Below are 7,027 nucleotides of genomic sequence, written 5' to 3' on the forward strand. Positions count from 1 at the left end.
GGGGAGGGGGGGAGCGGGGCCCCCCCGCCCCCGGGTCGGAGCGCTGGGGCGGAGCGGGCGCTGCGGCGCTTCTCGTCGGCGCGCCCGGTCCCCCCCTGCTCCGGGCGAGCGCGGCGGCGGCGCGGCTCGAAAATGGCGGCCGGGCTCCTTCCCTGCCCTCCCCCTCCCGTCAGCCGGAGAATGCACCGGGGGGAAGGAGGAGGAGGACGGCGAGGAGGCGGGGGGGCGCCGCCCGCCGCGGCCCCGCCGCTGCCGGGCACCGCCAGGGGGAGCCCGCGGCGGCGCGCGGGGCACGCCGGGAGTTGGAGTCCGCCCGCCCCCCGCGGCCGGGGACACACAGGACGCGGCGCCGCCGGAACGCCGCTGGTTTAACGCCGCTTTAACCGTTTCCTGCCCAAAACGCACGGCGCTGCCACCGCATGCTCGCATCCGGGAAAAATAAAACAAACAGTCTTCGCCGTTTAAGCGTTTTCCCCGCAAAAGTGCACGTCACGCTCTGCCGTGCCCAGCCGCAGCCCCGGGAGCTCGCTGCCGGCCCGTCCCGCACCGCTCCTGCCACGCTCGCCAGCTTTACACCAGGACATTGCCCAGAGGCTCCTCCAGGCAGCCCCAGGCTCCAGGCAGGCTCTGGGACACGCAGGGCTGGCAGCCCGGCCAGCCGGCCTCCTGATCCTGCCCCTCCTCAGCAGCTCCCTCACGCAGGACACACCAAGAGCAAGCAAGCGTTCCTTTGGGAGCGCAGGAACCATTTCCCCTCTTTGACCTTCAGCCTGGCCCCTTGCAGGAGGGTGACGCTGACTGTGCCCAGCACAGAGCCCGGCACGCTCGGGGTGCCACAAACCCGCTGGCAATTCCTGCCAGGCGAGCAATTCCCTGCTCTGGGTGTCTCTCAGACAGAACAGCAGCAACGCCAGCAGCTCTGCCAAGAAAAAAAAGTGCTTTATACCATGGTTTGCCTGCAAAGGAGCCACAGCAGTGCCAGCTGTGCTCACTGCCACCGAGAGGAACTGCCCCGGGAGCTGCACTCAGCGAAAAACAAAACCCGTCCTGCTCGACTGCAGAACTGGGTACGGAGGAATCCTCCTTCCAGTAGGTGCAATCCAGGCCTGGATTGTGCAGCACATACAGACAAACTTATTTCCTCCTCGTGATTCAAGTCCCAGCACCACACATGGCATTTCAATACCAGAAAAGCAATTGCAGAATACCCTGAGCTGGGAGGGATCAGAGTCCACTCCTGGCCCTGCTTGGGAATCCCACCACATGCCTCTAAAAACCATTTGGAGATCCAGAGTCAAGGCACTACTGTTACTCTTTAAAATCCAATATATTGCTCAACAAACCACAACACAGCACTGTCATTACAGCTGGGTTTTCTGGGCCAGGAAATTCACATTTTATCATTTTTCTAAGGGTGTGTGAGACCACCTGGGCTTGCAGCCAGAGCCACCCAGAGGTCTCTGCTGACCACACAAATGCCCAAAACACAGCTATACCTAAGTGAAAATATTCAGCTGAGGACAGCAGAGAGACTAATGCTGGTTTCTATGCCCTAGCAGGGAACTGCAGACAACCAGCTCCACTCCTGGGCTGTCCCTTGCAGTCCCAGGTGTCCCTCAGTGATGGGCATTCCCCATCCCCACACACCCCAGGCTCAGCACTCTCATGCAATACCTTAAGAAAATGAGTGTAGAGACCTCGAACAGGGCTTTCATCAGCGATGAAACAGTGCCAAGGAGGACAGCAGGGCAGTGTGTTATCAGCAGCCCCACATCCAGCACCCAACGGGGTCACACAGTGAACACTGTCTATTTTTAAGGGTAACAAAAATACCTTTTCTGAAAGACAATTGCATGAGGAACTCAGCAGCTGCACAGTCTCTCCTGATCTCCTCGTTGCACTTGGAGAGAACTTTAGGAACCCTGGACACAGGACCCTAGGATGGCATGCAAACCTCTGGTATTACTGGTTTTTTAATCTACCTCGAATTGGATCTCAGCTAAAAAGCAGAAGTAACAACAAATGTGGTTTTATACTGGAACAGAAGAGTGAGGACAATCTGTTGTGGAGGAAGTTAAAATAAATTCCTGTGCAATAAAGCTTCTGATCGTTTGTTCACTGTGCAGTGCAGGATTTTCTGCTGAGGCACAGAGCAAGAGCCCAGATTCCTGCTTGACATTCCAGTACAGGTCTGGGTCTTCCTGCAGCTTCCATCGTCCAGCCTGATCTGGAGATGAGTAGCAAAAATTGCTGTGCAGTGTAAAATTACAGAGTTTTACCTCTGACACGTACATTCTATGGTCCTGCCAGTCTCAGTTTCCCACTCAAAACTGTGCCACAACTGGTCACCTGGCCACTCCTGGACCAGCCTGGACCTGTCCCTCAAAAAGGATGTTCCTGATCTGGAGATGCTCCCCATGAATAAGAGCAGCTCTCCTCAGTGAAGCCCCATTTTTACAGCATCATTCTTTGAATTCTTCAAATTCTTCTGCCAAACATCCACAATACTCAAACCACAATAGCTGGTGAGGGCTGTGTACCCAGCTACTCACACCTAATTGTTACCTCATCTTTCCACCTATTAATCCTCTTTACTTGCTCTGATTGGACCTGCCTCAGAAATTTAAGTCTCTATACAATAAGTATATGCACATCTGTATATAAAATAACTCTTAAGTGTTATTATTTATGATTTTTGAGCCTAAACCCATGCTATTGCAGTTTGGGAAGCATCCTGTATGTGGGAAAGGTGGATGGCCACTAAAAGACACAGTGATGAGACTCTGCCTGCTCTTAATAACAATACTTCCTACGACAAGTCCAGCATGGGAGAATCAGAGCCCAGGCAGCCACAGGGAAATGGCAACGGGAAGGAGAAGGCAGCGAGTCCCCATTCTGTGGGCACGGCCAGAGCTGCAGCAGCACGTTCCCCCGGGAAGGAGCAGGCAGGGCTTCCTGCTCCTCTGCTCCCACAAACCTCCTGCCCTCTGAGCAGCTCTGGGTCATGAGCTTCACAGAACTCAAGGGCTGTAGCTGAGCTGGTCTCTTCTGTGACAATGAAACGTTGCAAACTGTGACAATACCAGGAGTGGGGGGTACGGGTGAGAACAGCCCTCAGGCAGGTCCTAGCAGAGCTGTGAAGCAATTCAACCCGTGACACGCTCAACACACTCCAAAAATCAAGGTCCAGCAAGGTCCTCCCCTCCAGAAGCAAACGCCCCTCAGCAGAGCTGCCGGGGGATGCAGCGGCCGGACACCCCGATGGCCGGACAGCTGGACACCCCAACAGCTGGACACCCCTGACGGCCAGACAGCTGGACAGCCCGACAGCCACACACCCCAATGGCTGGACAGCTGGACACCCCGACAGCCGGACACCCCGAAGGCCGGACAGCTGGACACCCCAACGGCCGGACACCCTGATGGCCAGACAGCTGGACACCCCGACAGCTGGACAGCCCGACGGCCACACACCCCGATGGCTGGACAGCTGGACACCCCAACAGCTGGACACCCCGGCGGCCGGACACCCTGACGGCCGGACAGCTGGACACCCCGACAGCTGGACAGCCTGACAGCCGGACACCCCGATGGCTGGACAGCTGGACACCCTGACAGCTGGACACCCCAACGGCCGGACACCCTGACAGCCAGACAGCTGGACACCCCAATGGCCAGATACCTCGACGGCCGGACAGCCAGACAGCTGGACACCTCGATGGCCGGACACCCCAACGGCTGGACAGCCAGACACCCTGATGGCTGGACACCCCGACAGCCAGACACCCTGATGGTCAGACACCCCAACAGCTGGGCACCCTGACAGCTGGACACCCCAATGGCCGGGCACCCCAACAGCTGGACACCCGGACACCCCAACGGCCGGACCCGCTGAGTGCCCCAGCAGCACACCAGGCACTGCTCCTTCCCTCGGCTCCTGCCCGCTCACGGGAGGCACACAGGATCCAGGGCACCCTCCCCGGGGCCCTTCTCTGCCCTGGTCCACCAGGGAAGCCCTGCTGGGCCATCCTGCAGCCTCCCAAGCCAGCCCCATCTCCCCATCCCACAGGGCATGCAGCTCTCTGAAATCTTACTGGGTTCCCTCCTCCAGTTTTCCAGACTGCAGCAGGAAATGAAGGAGTAGGCATTTAGGAGGGGGAAAAATGGGACACTCACAGGGCTCACAACACCCCACGTGGGTGAGGATCCACACAGCCACACGTCAAACCCCAACGCATCAGCACGTGGCACTTTGGAAATGAAGACCAGTCTGCAGAGAAGTTCTCTCCTAATTCCCACCAGTGTCAGCAGGAGCTGTAGCAACACAGATTTCCAAGGTATTTCACAATAACCTTCAAAACCACAACAGGGAGATTTAATTCCATTTTTAAAGCCCACAAAACAACTCACTGTTATTCTGTGTACAAAGAGCGAGAGCTTTGCTGCTGTGTTGGCCAACTGGATATCAGATACCACAGCAGATTTGTGTAAGGTCAGTGTGAATGGATTGAGATAAGATTTTTGGTTTTCCCATTACAAGAGAATTTGTCTAAAATCAGTCTCAATAATTGGCCTAAAGTCAGGCTGCTTTGGCTTGTAGATTTATGAAAAGAGGGAAATAGCCTTCCCTTTAGCACTTCTCTTCAGCTTTTATTCAGCTGCACAGAACTCGATTCCTGTACCTGAGTGTTTAGGACACATCTCTAATGTGCACTAACATCAGCAAGACAAGAGGTCATTTTTCTAAAGAAGCACCAGCAAAGCTCCACTCCGGACCCAGGAGCACCATGGCTACCTCACACACGGGGAAACCAGAGGGACAGAAATGTGAGTAGGAAACTCCAGCTTTAAACTTTGGTTTTCACAGGACAAAGCCAAGACCCCTCTGACAGGTGTACACAAAACTCTTTTGATACTATAAATACATATACAAACCAGATCAAATCAGCAAGATAAAAGGACCTTATAGTGTAAACCTGGGGTTTAAGGATGAACACAATAAAGAGAGGGGAAAAAAAAGCAGGAGATCTTTCTTTTCCTGGGCAAGTCATGCCTTGATGTCTCGATGCTGCTGCACACAAGGACAGGTAACACCTGTAAATACACACACATGCTCCCAAGAGGAGCCTCCACATCTCTTCACTACTGGCATTGGAACGGCTTTGGAGAGAGAAACACCCTTTACACACACAGGATGAACCCACACGTCCAGCCATAACATCAAACCTCCATTTTAAAGTTCTGCATCAGCCAAGAAAGAAGCACCAGCAAAGCTCCACTCCGGACCCAGGAGCACCATGGCTACCTCACACACGGGGAAACCAGAGGGACAGAAATGTAGGAAACTCCGGCTTTAGAACTTTGGTTTTCACAGGACAAAGCCAAGACCCCTCTGACAGGTGTACACAAAACTCTTTTGATACTATAAACACATATACTAACCAGATCAAGCAAGTTAAAAGGACCTTATAGTGTAAACCTGGGGTTTAAGGATGAACACAATAAAGAGAGGGGAAAAAAAAGCAGGAGATCTTTCTTTTCCTGGGCAAGTCATGCCTTGATGTCTCGATGCTGCTGCACACAAGGACAGGTAACACCTGTAAATACACACACATGCTCCCAAGAGGAGCCTCCACATCTCTTCACTACTTACATATACAAACCAGATCAAATCAGCAAGATAAAAGGACCTTATAGTGTAAACCTGGGGTTTAAGGATGAACACAATAAAGAGAGGGAAAAAAAAGCAGGAGATCTTTCTTTTTCTGGGCAAGTCATGCCTTGATGTCTCGATGCTGCTGCACACAAGGACAGGTAACACCTGTAAATACACACACATGCTCCCAAGAGGAGCCTCCACATCTCTTCACTACTGGCATTGGAACGGCTTTGGAGAGAGAAACACCCTTTACACACACAGGATGAACCCACACGTCCAGCCATAACATCAAACCTCCATTTTAAAGTTCTGCATCAGCCAAGAAACTACGTGCAGGGCTCCAGCGTCATCCTGCATGGTCAGGAACCAGCCCAGCACCTGCCAAGGCACCTGAGCACACCCCACCGGGCCGGCACCGGGGACCGGAGAGCCCCGAGCAGCCCGGTCAGCGGGGCAGGCGGGACGTACCTTGCTGGGCATCTTGGCCAGGCCCATCCTCACACCTGCGCTCCAGGTGGGCAGCGCGGGGACGGCCTCCGGATCCTTCCAGCCTCCGCCGACGCCGGCGGGATGTAAGTTCCTTATTTATTTACTCGAGGAGGTGGGAAAGTCCAGGAGCTGGGGACAGAAAGGGCTGTCACGAGGGGGTCCCGCCGCCCCCTCCCACCGTTACCTCCATCCCGCCCCGGGCCGGCCGGCGGGGCCGGGCCCGGCAGCGCTCGCAGCGCGGCCGGGGGCGCGGGGGGCCAGGGGCTGCCGCCACCCCCGATCCTTCTCGAAGACGACAAGTCCAGCATGNGGGGGACGCGGGGCGCCGGTGTCCCGCCGGTGGCACCGGGGCGGGAGCCGGGGGACGCGCGGGGCGTCCCGCGGGCCGCAGGCCACTCGTGCCCCGTGCGGGGCGCGGGTCCCGTAGCGGGGAGAGACCTGCCGGGGCAGCGGGAGGTGCCGCCGGGACACCGAGCCCCGGTGCCGAGGGCTGCGGAGCCGCCGGGGACACCGGGCCCCGGGCACGGATGGCACCAGGCCCGTGTCCCACAGGTGACACAGGGCCCGTGTCCCCTGCGTGGCCCTGGGCCTGTACCCAGTGCCACCCTGCCATGGCAGGGACACTTCCACTGTCCCAGGTGCTCCCAGCCCTGCCCAGCCCGGCCTTGGGCACTGCCAGGGATGCAGGGGCAGCCACAGCTGCTCTGGGCACCTGTGCCACGGCCTTGCCAAAGAATTTCCTCCTAACATCTCATCTAATTCTCTCCCAGGTTCAAGTGGTTCCCCCTCTTGTTCTATCTGCCTGTGTAAAAAGTTACTCTCCCTCTTTTTTTCCAAGCTCCTTTCAGGACTGGAAGGAAGTTTGAGATGGTCCAAGCA

General features: G+C 56.2%; 1 protein-coding gene across 3 annotated transcripts in view; it reads right to left on the reverse strand.

The window, feature by feature from the left end:
* Window positions 1–6,395, reverse strand: part of KANSL1 (KAT8 regulatory NSL complex subunit 1) — a 79,363-nt gene extending 72,968 nt beyond the window's left edge. For all 3 annotated transcript variants that reach the window (XM_041426533.1, XM_041426532.1, XM_041426531.1), the window contains exon 1: window positions 6,128–6,395. The gene's annotated coding sequence lies outside the window, so the exon portion shown is untranslated. The remainder of the gene's footprint in view (window positions 1–6,127) is intronic.
* Between the last annotated feature and the right edge of the window lie 632 nt (window positions 6,396–7,027).

The sequence above is a fragment of the Onychostruthus taczanowskii genome, unplaced genomic scaffold (genome assembly GCF_017590055.1).
Source record: "Onychostruthus taczanowskii isolate IOZ18803 unplaced genomic scaffold, ASM1759005v1 scaffold91, whole genome shotgun sequence".
Taxonomy (NCBI): Eukaryota; Metazoa; Chordata; class Aves; order Passeriformes; family Passeridae; genus Onychostruthus; species Onychostruthus taczanowskii.